Here is a 12,249-nt window from a genome sequence, read left to right as displayed (position 1 = left end):
GATTCGAACAAATGAGGCAAACAGTGACACTCAGTCATTCATTACCTTCTTGGTACAACTCACTGTCTTTATCCTCCAGCTGAGTTTTTTCTCCCAGTAGTTACCCAGCTCAAACTGGCAAACAAGAGCCTGTCCTGGTCCCTGGAAATAAATTTTCTGTCCGGGATCAGCTCCAGCTACAAATCTCCTGGGTAAAGTTCAAAACTGGCAAACTGAACAATGCCGCCATGAATAGTTTCCACAAAAGGTTAAATTATGTTTTAGAGTGGTATTCAAAACAGATCTATCCTTCAATGATACAAGTCATTCTTATAATACTTGTTATCAGCAGTGGAAGAAGTAACTGTTACAGTCTAACAGTCACTTGCATAATTCGGTTAATAAAAGATTGAATTAAATTTTACCTTAATTCCCAGGACTTGACCGTGGTTGGCAAGATCAGCATTCGATGTGCCCTTCCTTTATTACCCACGAAGGTGGCAGCAAGCTGCTGCCTGAATTGCTGCAGTCTATATGGTGAAGACACTCCCAGAGTGCTGCTAAGAAGGGAGTTGCAATATTTTTGCCCAAATGCAAAGGAACAATGACATATTTCTAACTCTTGGAGGGAATTCTGAAGCTGATGGTTTCCCCCCCCCCATATGTGTGTTCCTCATGATCTTCCAAATAATACAGATTATGGATTTGGTAGTTCCTGTGGTGCATCTTGAAATAGCACACACTGCAGTCACAATTACCAGTGGAGAGGAAATTAATCTTTAAGGTGGTGAATGGGGTATCACTCAAATGGATGCCTGGTCTCAAGCGATCAATTTTTTTTAAAGAGTTGTTCTCACAAAGGCAACAGGAGAGCATTCCATCATATTCCAGACAATTGCCTTGCATTCGACGGAAAGGTTTATGCAGTCAGAACATGAGTAACTCCCAGCAGAATACTGAACCTTTAACTTTCTTTTGCAGTCACGATATTACAAAGGTTCAGTGAGATTAATGCTTAAATCTTAAACGTTGGAAATTGACGTGATTTGGTTCAAGGGAGTACATGGTTTTCTGGCCTGTTACAAAAAGGATTCATTTAAGATAGAGAGCGAGAGACTAAAAGACCCACAACTTGAAATCCAGAGAAACTAATTAGATACACAGGTAGGCAAAATGGTGAGTTTTAGGTTCCTTTGCCCTAAACAGGAAGGTGGTGGCATAGTGATAATTTAAAGTATTGGCAAAGATTTGTAGCTCGGGTTGCGGATAAGGTTGTTGACTTGCTCGCCGAGCTGGCTCGTCTTTGTTCGGACATTTCGTTACCATGCTAGGTGATATCATCAGTGGAGACTCCGATGAAGCAATGTTATTTTACTCCGCTTGGAATTTATACTGTCTGGTCCGTTATGGTGACTACTGTCATTTCCGGTTTTGATCTGTATGGGTTTACATATGGGGTCCAATTCTGTATGTTTGTTGATTGCATTATGGATCGACAACCATGCCTCTAGGAATTCCCGTGTGCGTATGTTTGGCTTGGGCTACTATGGTTGCTTTGACCCAGTTAAACTGATGGCCTTCATTGTCTGAATGTATAGGTATTAAGGACAGTTCATCATGCCGTTTTGCTGCTAGCTGAGCTTTGTGTCTAGTTTCCTTCTTGTCTGTGCAATGTAATGCCTGTGGCAGTCGTTGCATGGTATTTTGTAAACCACATTCAACGGCATGTTGTGGGAATGGGGGCTTTAATCCTTGTAAGTGTTTATCATAGTATGGCTGTGGGTTTGTGGGCCACCATGATTCCTAGTTGTCTTAGAAGTCTTGTTGTGTCAATTCCAATATGTTCCTGGTGTGGCGAAGTGTGGTAAGTGTATTAAGTCGTCAATCTTTTACTAACAGAATTATGCAAGTGACAGTTAGACAGTAACAGTAACTTCTTCCCATTGTTGCCTGTTATGTAAGCATCTGTGGATGAAGTTACAGGGATATCTGTTTAAGGCAAGGATCTTGTATAAGTGTTCTTCTTCCTGGTGTAATTCTGGAGTGTTGCAGTGTGTCCTGGCCGATTTAAATAGTGTCCTGTGCAGCTTTCTTTGTGGACGTTGGGGTGGTTGCTGTGGAAGTTGAAGATTTGATCTGTACGGGTTGCTTTTCTGTATACTGAGGTTTGGAACTCCCCGTTTGTTAGTTGTTCTACCTTAACATCCAGAAATGGAAGTTGATTATTAGTTTCTGCTTCCCTTGTAAATTTAATCCTGTGAATACACTGCTGATGAGGTGGTGGATCTCTCCTATTTTGCTGTGTTTAATAATGACAAATGTGTCGTCTGTATACCGGATCCACAGTTTAGGTGGATCTCAGACCCATTGTCTCCTTACCAGGCACAAAGCAGCAGCATATTTGCAGGGATTAAATTCACAACCTGGCAAAACAGGGAGTTCCAAACCTCTGTAAACCGAAAAGGAGCCCACACAGATCAAATCCTCAACTTCCACAGCAACCACCCCAACGTGCACAAAACAAAGCTGCACTAGTACACTATTTAAATGGGCCAGGACACACTGCAACATATCAGAACTATGCTGGGAAGAGGAAGAACACTTATACAAGATCCTCGCCTTAAATGGATATCCCCGCAACTTCATCCACAGATGCCTACATAACAGGCAACAACAGGAGGAAACTGTACGACCTAACGAACTTACCAAACTTCCCCACATCAGGAACATGCTAGAATTAACAACAAGACTCCTAAGACCACTAGGAATCATAGTGGCTCACAAGCCCATAGCCACTCAATGACAAACACTTACAAGGATTAAAGACACCATTCCCACAACATGCAGAATGAACGTGTTTTACAAGATACCATGCAACGACTGCCACAAACATTACATCAGACAAACAGGAAAGAAACTAGCTATCAGAATACACAAAGCTCAGCTAGCAACAAAACGGCAAGATGAACTGTCCTTAACACCTATATATTCAGACAATGAAGGCCATCAGTTTAACTGGGAAAAGCAACCATAGTAGCCCAAGCCAAACATAGACACACACAGGAATTCCTAGAGGCATGGTTCTCTACCCATACTTCAATTAACAAACATATCAAATTGGGCCCCATATATAAAACCTTACAGTTCAAAACTGAAAATGACAGTACTCACCAAAACGGACCGGATAGTATAAATTCCAAGCAGAGTTGAATAACTTCACTTCATCGCAGGCTCCACTGATGATGTCACCAAGCATGGTGACAAAATGTCTGAACAAAAACAAGCCAGCTCGGCAAGCAAGTCAATAACCACAGAGGGAGAATGTCACGGTACGAGCAATCCGGAACACAGGCCAACCTTCTAAGTTCAAACCCCAGCACAGCAGAGAGTGTATTTACAATTCAAAATACATCTGGAACGAAGAGCTGGTCTAATGGCTACTGTGTAACCATTGTCAACTGTCAACACCACTTCAGCTAGATGTTTCATATTTTATCTGTTGCCACGGCAGGATGGTGTGACTGTGGTGAAGCAAGTGTAGGGATTTATAAGGTAGCAATGAAGGAGGCTCAGGCCTTGCGAACCCAACCGTTTCATATCCTGCACTTTGTGTGGACAAGAGGAAAGGCGAGTAAATGAACACAGCCCATACAGAAAGTAAATAGAAGGTAGTTGCAGTAGGGGTCAATATAGTTAGGGAGATACAGTTGCCTGCAGCTGTGACCGTAATTCCCAAAGGCTGAGGTGCCTCTCTAGCAACAAAGAATAAGAAAGAAGCTGTATGGAATGAATAACAGCGAGGTACTAAATTTAAATACAGAACCACAAAAGTAACAATCTCTGTGTTATTCTGTATTGTAGGAAACAAGAAAATGAAGTCCATTTTGAAGTACATTGTATCAGTCTTCACAACAAAAGAGACATAAAGTATCCTAAAAATAGAAGAAAAGCATAGACCCAGAGGGAAGAACTTGAAATAATTACTAGAGGAAAATATATATAACAACTTTGGGATTAAAAGCTGACATGTACCTTGGACTAACTAGGTCATCAAACAAAGGGCTTGCAGAGACAATGACACATTGTTGTAATCTTCCAAAATGTCCTGAGTCCTGGTAAGGTCCAAGATGATTTGAAAATTGCAGAAGTAATGCATGTGTACAACAAAAGATGGAGACAGAAAGAAGGAAACTATAGGCCAGTTAGTCTAAAATCTGACATTCGAAAATGTAGATTTCATTACGAAGAAGGGAGTAGTATATCGCTCAGAAAAATAATAATACAATCAACAGAGTCAATGTGATTTTGTCAAAGGGAAATTATGTTTGACTAATTTATAAGAATTGATAAAGAAGTACCAGATGATTTGGTCTGTGTGTGTTTCTAAAAAACACTTAATAAGGTACTACATAAAAACTTACTGAACAAAATAATTAATTAATAGTTTTGGGCTTACAGATAGTGTTGGTGTCAGGTACATATATCATAACCCCAGTGGACCTATGAACACATTTAACGTTCAACTGCAAGATGTGGTTTTAAAACCGAAGGGGGAGAAAAAAGAGATATGTCCATAAGATGACTGTGGATGTAAAGTCAATGTCAGTCTGAAAAAGAACCCTGGAATGTCACCTGAACCATAAGGTGTCAAGGAAGCAAAGTGAGAAAAATTGAAGTGTAATTTCTGTGCGCATCTCAGACAGTGAACATGATGGGTAAGGGACATGTTTGTGTTTCCTCTTTCAAGAAAGCGCGTTTCAATCATGGTGTGTATTTGCTATTGGCTCGAAGCACTAATATGCACTAGCCTAAGCTTGAGCTGTTAAGGCCACAGTCGAAGAACCATCCACTAGTCACCTCTGTATTGAAGGTAAAAGATTCTCTCAAGCTGAGTGATGGAAGTCAGGCAGAGAACCAGTTCAAAAGGAAACTGGGCACAAGAATTTTAGCTAATCTGCAAAGGATGCTGAACTCACTGTTCATTGATCAACATTACATTAATTACTCTTCAAGAATGACCCAAAGATGTTTTTTAACTTCTTTTCCACTCACATCTTACTTCTAATCTGTACGTCTGTGTTGCATTATTATTTGTGTTTGCTTTTACGAAGTAATAACCTCGCTTTTTCATTAACAAGGCTTTCTTGAGATAAAACCAACTCCTTTTAAAATATAAATTCATTTGATCTGGGAGATGGGTATCCACAAGATGGAGGATCTTATTTTAATTAACCTGTTGTGTCTAGCTGAGTAGATGAATAAAGGGTAGCCTGTTTATCCCTTGTCTGGAAGCTTGATAATTGGGATAACAGCTCTGTTGTCATAATAAATTGGCAAGCCTCACACAGGTTGATTGTGACAATGGCTAGATAACAAAACATTAGGGGGTAGATACAACAAGTGGCAAATTGAATGTGAGGAGGGTAACTTCTCCAGGGCAGATATCCTTAGAAGAGTCTTTGCAGTGGGGTTAAAATTGTTTCAGAGATAGTAGAAGCTGCAAATGCTGGAGAATCTGAGATAACAAGGAGTAGTGCTGGATGAACACAGCAGGCCAAGCAGCATCAGAGAAGCAGGAAAGCTGACGTTTCGGGCCTAGACCCTTCTTCAAAAATGGAAGCACTATCAGAATTGTATTTCTGAAGAAGGATCTAAGCCTGAAATGTCAGCTTTCCTGCTCCTCTGATGCTGCTTGGCCTGCTGTGTTCATCCAGCTCTACACCTTGTTATCTCAGATTCTCCAGCATCTGCAGTTCCTACTATCTCTGGCAAATTGAATGTTGTTTTTTGTTGCAAAGGTTATGAATTGTAGAAGTCAGGAAGTTTTGCTACTGTTATACGCAGCATTGATGAGATTACATCTCAACTGCATCTAGTTTTGGTCTCCTTACTTATAGAAAAGGTATAATACCATTGGAGGCAGCTCAGAGAAAGTTCACTTGACTAATTCCTAGGATATGCAGGGTAAATACTGCACAGGTTGGATATGCACCTATTGAAGTTTAGGTGACTGCGTTGTGATCTAACTGAAATGTACAAGATCTGGAGAGGTGGATGTAAAATGGAAAGTTTCCCTCAAGGAAGAAATTTAGAATTAGAGGTCTAGTTTAAAAATTAGAAGGATCCCCAATCAATATGGAAATGAGGAAGAATTTATCCTCTCAGAGGATCATTAGTGTTTGAAATTCTCTTCCAAAAGAAGTGGTGCAGGCTGGGTCATTGATGAACCAGTTCATCAAGACTTTTGATTGACAAAGATGCCAAAGATTATGGGGATAATGGACAGCTAATTGAGGTTAAAGCTATAAGCAGACTAGAATGGCACTACCAAATGTAAAGGGCTGAATGGCCTAATCATGCTCCTGTTACTTAGGATCTTACAATCAATCAACTTTGCTGTTTAAACTGTAAACTCTGGAACGTTTATGCTGTGGGATTGGACCACAGTAAAGCTGCTATTAAGAGGTGGTGATTACCTTCTCTTATTTTCTGAGGCTTGTGTATCAAAAATGTTACCTTAATGAGGTCCAGATCTTTCTCCATTTGGGCAGAAACTGTAATCGAATGCAGAAATTACAAATTTAATGGAATACACGTCGTAGGCAAACATCCCACTTCTCACATTATGTTGGAGGAAAGGTTATTGATGAAGCAATTCAGCAACAATAAAATATCATGCTTCTTACACATTCCAGACCTTATAAAGGCAACTATAATACATCACTGAGTTCTGATCTCAGCAAATTCTAACAAATCAAAAGGCAGGTTTGCAAAGAATCAATGCCAGATTTGATATCAGCAATAGGAATTACGCCATAGTGAATGGAAATGCAAGAACAACATTTCTCCTACAGATCTGGAGAAGCAGTTTAAGGAAATAAATGAGTCACAAAAGTAAGAACTTAAAGAAATTGAAAAAAACAGGATACAGACTGGGTAAATGAGTGTTCGAGAACGTTACAGATCAAATATAATCTGGGTGACAAAATTATCTACTTTGGAAGACAAAACTGAAAAGCAGAAAACTTATTAAAATTTTCATGGACTTAGAAACATTGATTTTCAGAGGGGCATAATTCCCTGACACCCATATCACAGAAATTTAACATACAGGTATGGGAATTGAAAATACAAATAGAAATATTAGCCCTTGTTAGTCAAAGAATTAAATTGGTCTGCACACATAATGAAGGACAAACTTATTTAGGTTAAATTCTGGAGTGAGGAGAGTGCTTATAAAGGTTAAGAAAAACCCTAATATATGCGTTAGTTGTAGGAGAACAAAAGGTGATCTCACTATGACAGGGTAGATAGAGGGAGATATTTCCTCTGACTAGGGGATCTTGAAACAAAAGAATCGACTCTGAATAAGGGACTGACATGAGGAGACATTTCTTTGTGCAAGGTTTATTCTTTATGGGTCTTTGGAAATCTCTACTCCAGAATGCTGGAGATGGTTGATCACTGAGTATTTTCTTGACATAGATTGATAGATTTTTAGAGAAACTGTTTGAAGAAATTGGGGTTAGTACAGAAGGATGGGATTTAATGAGCAACTTGGTCATGATGGGCTGTGTGGTGAAGCAAGCTCAAAGGGCCAAATGGTCCATTTCTGACCATATTCTTGTGTGATTTATGAAAGGGAAAGAAAATGGATAAACATCAGAAAACAAAGTTTCTGACATCTACAAAAGGAACTCAATCGAATGCCACAAATAATGTGAAAAACCAATCAGTTTCATCAACAGAACTGTTGAAATCAAGCAAACTCAACATGTCACATAATGCCATAGTGACATACAGCACAGAAACAAACCCTTCAACCCAACTTCTCCGTGTTGATTAGGCTTCACAAATTAAACTAGTTCCATTTGCCTGCAGTGAAACATATCCCTCTAAACCTTTCCTATTCGTTTACCTGTCCAGATGTTTTTTAAAAGATGTTGTAGCTATATCTGCATCTACAACTTCCTCTGGCAGTTCATTCCATATACACATCAATCTCTGTGTAGAAAAAGTTTCTCTCAGGTCCCTTTTAAATCGTTCCCTCTAACCATAAACCTATGCCCGAGTTTTGAACTTCCCTGCACTACAGAAAAGAGTTTTGCTATTCACCTTATCTATGCCCCTTATGATTTTACAAATTTCTATAGGGTCACCTCTCAACCTCCAAAGTTCTAGGGCAAAAAGGCCCAGCCTGTCCACCCTCTCCCCATAACACGAACTCTCCGGTCCCGCTAAAATCTTGTAAATCTTTTCTATACCCTTTCTAATTTAATAACATCCTTCTTATGGCAGGGTGAGCCAGGATGGAGGGGTCATTACTAGGGGCCATAGATTCCGAGAGATGCTGGTGGTGCTGGACTCGAATAGATAAGCTTTTCATACAAAGGGTGGTGAGTGCCTGGAACGTGCTGCCAGTGAAGGTGGTGAAAGCAGACAACAGCAGCATTTGAGAAGCACCTCGACAAATACATGAATAGGAAGGCAATTCAGGGATATGGATCCTGTAAGTAAAGATAGTTTTAGTACGGAAGGGTAAAACATGTCAGCACAAGCTGAGAGGGCCAAAAGGCCTGTTCCTGTGCTGTATTGTTAATTTTTCTTGTTTTTTGTCCAGAATTGTATGCAGCACGCCAAAAGTGGCCTCACCAATATCCTGTATAGCCGCGACATGACATCCCAACTTCTCTCAATGCTCTGACATCAATACGAGATCACTCATTATCATGAGGCTCAGTGGTTAGCACTGCTGCCTCACAACGTCACAGACCCGGGTTCAATTCCACCCTCGGGTGACTGTCTGTGTGGAGTTTGCACATTCTCCTCGTGTCTGCGTCGGTTTCCTCTGGGTGCTCTGGTTTCCTCCCACAGTCCAAACATGTGCAGGTTAGGTGGATCGGCCATGCTGAATTGCCCCATAGTGTTCAGGGATGTATAGATTAGGTGGGTTGTAGGGGGAGAGTTCTGGATGGGATGCTGTGAGCGTCAGTGTGGACTTGTTGGGACAAAGGGCCTGTTTCTACACTGTAGGGATTCTATGGACCATCTACTAACTTCACGGATAGTTAATGTGATAATATTCAGTTAAATAAAAACACTGAATGAACAAATTCAAAAGTTACTTATTATTTCTATTTACTAGCACACATGCACCAAAATTCTACTTTGCATAGTGCTGAAAAGTGTGTATTTCTTTCACATGAAATCCAAATTTCATTACTGGATACAGCACATTGCTGCTGACAATTTATGGCCAATATCTATTTGGAACTTACGTACTCATTCAGTTAAGACAGTTTAAATATTCCTGCATAACACACCATTCACTTAATACATAGAAAGTGCCAGGGCTCTGACATATCTGTAAAAAAAATGTGGTAGGCATTAGACCATAAGACCATAAGACATAGGAGTGGAAGTAAGGCCATTTGGCCCATCAAGTCCACTCCGCCATTTAAATCATGGCTGATGGGCATTTCAACTCCACTTCCCTGCACTCTCCCCGTAGCCCTTGATTCCTTCTGAGATCGAGAATTTGTCGATCTCTGCCTTGAAGGCATCCAACGTCCCGGCCTCCACTGCACTCTGCGGCAATGAATTCCACAAGACCACCATTCTCTGGCTGAAGAAATGTCATCTCATTTCAGTTTTAAATTTACCCCCTCTAACTTTAAGGCTGTGCCCACGGGTCCTAGTTTCCCCGCCCAACGGAAACAACATCCTAGCGTCCACTCCTTCTAAACCATACATTATCTTGTAAGTTTCTATTAGATCTCCCCACAACCTTCAAAACTCTAATGAGTACCATCCCAGGATCCTTAGCCGTTCATCATACGCTAAACCTACCATTCCAGGGATCATCCGTGTGAATCTCTGCTGGACACGCTCCAGGGCTAGTATGTCCTACATGAGGCGTGGGGCCCAAAATTGGACACAGTATTCTAAATGGGGCCTAACTAGAGCCTTATAAAGCCTCAGAAGCACATTGCTGCTTTTATATTCCAACCCTCTTGAGATAAACAACATTACATTCGCTTTCTTAATTATGGACTCTACCTGCAAGTTAACTTTTGGAGAATCCTGCACCAACACTCCCAGATCCCTTTGCACTTCTGCTTTGCGAATTTTCACACCGTTTAGAAAATAGTCCATGCCTGTATTCTTTTTTCCAAAGTGCAAAACCTCACATTTACACACATTGAATTTCATCAGCCATTTCCTGGACCACTCTCCTAAACTGTCTAAATCTTTCTGCAGTGTCCCCATCTCCTCAGTACTACCTGCCTGTCCACCTATCTTCGTATCATCAGCAAACTTCGCCAGAATGCCCCCAGTCCCTTCATCCAGATCATTAATATATAAAGGTGAACAGCTGCGGCTCCAACACTGAACGCTGCGGGACACCACTCGTCACTGGTTGCCATTCCGAAAAAGAGCCTTTTATCCCAACTCTCTGCCTTCTCTCAGACAGCCAATCCTCAATCCAAGCCAGTAGCTCACCTTGAACACCATGGGCCCTCACCCTGTTCAGCAGCCTCCCATGAGGCACCGTATCAAAGGCCTTTTGGAAGTCTAGATAGATAACATCTACTGGGTTTCCCTGGTCTAACATACTTGTCACCTCTTCAAAGAATTCTAACAGGTTTGTCAGGCACGACCTCCCCTTACTAAATCCACGCTGATTTGTTCTAATCTGAACCTGCACTTCCAGGAATTTAGAAATATCATCCTTGACAATGGATTCTAGAATTTTACCAACTACCGAGGTTAGGCTAATCAGCCTATAATTTTCCATCTTTTGCCTTGATCCTTTCTTAAACAAGGGAGTTACAAGGGAATTTTCCAATCATCTGGGACTTGCCCTGACTCCAGTGACTTTTGAAAGATCACGACCAAAGCCTCTGCTATTTCCTCAGCCACCTCCCTCAGAACTCTAGGATGTAGCCCATCAGGGCCAGGAGATTTATTAATTTTTAGGCCCTTTAGCTTTTCTAACACTTTCTCTTTTGTAATACCTACCATACTCAACTCTGCCCCCTGGCTCTCCCTAATTGTTGGCATACTACTCATGTCTTCCACTGTGAAGACTGACGCAAAGTACTTATTAAGTTCTTCAGCTATTTCCTTATCTCCCATCACTAGCCTTCCAGCATCAATTTGGAGCAGCACAATATCTACTTTTGCCTCTCGTTTGTTTCTTATGTATTGAAAGAAGCTTTTACTATCATTTCTAATATTACTAGCTAGCCTACCTTCATATGTGATTCTCTCCTTCCTTATTACTCTCTTTGTTATCCTCTGTCTGTTTTTGTAGCCTTCCCAATCTTCTGATTTCCCAGTGCTCTTGGCCAATTTATAGACTGTCCCTTTTTCTTTGATATATTTCCTGACTTCCTTTGTATCTTTTCTTTGGGATGAATCTCTATACTGTGTCCTCAATTACACCCAGAAACCCCTGCCAGTGTTGGTTTACTGTCTTCCCCGCTTCTAGGACCAGTTCTAGGGCCTCTGTTGCGGCAACCAGCATCTCTGCTTGAATTGAAAGCAGGTCCCCTACGTCGGGTGCTATGGTACATTTAATATTTTCCAACATGTCATACCAACTCAGTTATATAGGGATCTCCAATTTGGTCTTTGAGCATATGTAATCAAAACTGCGCTGGCTATGATATAGTGAATTGCTGTAACAAAAGAAAAATAATTGCTTAGAAATTCTCAATGGAAACTCATCAACAGCATTAGAAAATTCACCAAATGTGCACATTTGTGAGTACCTAGCCAACAAGTGAGACTGTGCAACTGGCTTGACACAAACCATTGTCACTTAAATCTGTTCCAAAAGAATTTTCTTTCACCACGCTGTGTGAGAAGGTGAGATATTATAAAATCACACCCAATAACATGTTGTGTCAGTGATAATGGGAACTGCAGATGCTGGAGAATCCAAGATAATAAAGTGTGAAGCTGGATGAACACAGCAGGCCAAGCAGCATCTCAGGAGCACAAAAGCTGACGTTTCGGGCCTAGATCCTTCATCAGAGAGGGGGATGGGGTGAGGGTTCTGGAATAAATAGGGAGAGAGGGGGAGGCGGACCGAAGATGGAGAGAAAAGAAGATAGGTGGAGAGGAGAGCATGGTGGGGGGCGGGCGGGGCGGGCGGAGGTAGGGAGGGGATAGGTCAGTCCAGGGAAGATGGACAGGTCAAGGAGGTGGGATGAGGTTAGTAGGTAGGAAATGGAGGTGCGGCTTGGGGTGGGAGGAAGGGAT

The 12,249-nt window shown here is 41.2% G+C and overlaps 1 protein-coding gene across 4 annotated transcripts in view; it reads right to left on the bottom strand.

The window, feature by feature from the left end:
- The window catches only part of LOC125459658 (L-fucose kinase), a 335,292-nt gene that overhangs the window by 308,208 nt on the left and 14,835 nt on the right, over positions 1-12,249 (bottom strand). For 3 of the 4 annotated variants that reach the window (XM_048546284.2, XM_048546286.2, XM_059651579.1), the window contains one exon: positions 6,496-6,533. The exons of the other annotated variant lie outside the window; for it this stretch is intronic. The gene's annotated coding sequence lies outside the window, so the exon portion shown is untranslated. The remainder of the gene's footprint in view (positions 1-6,495; positions 6,534-12,249) is intronic. 4 annotated transcript variants of the gene reach the window in all.

Source organism: Stegostoma tigrinum, chromosome 16, assembly GCF_030684315.1.
Source record: "Stegostoma tigrinum isolate sSteTig4 chromosome 16, sSteTig4.hap1, whole genome shotgun sequence".
Lineage (NCBI taxonomy): Eukaryota > Metazoa > Chordata > Chondrichthyes > Orectolobiformes > Stegostomatidae > Stegostoma > Stegostoma tigrinum.
The sequence above is the reverse complement of the archived record's forward strand: the minus strand, read 5'-3'. Positions and strand labels throughout refer to the sequence as shown.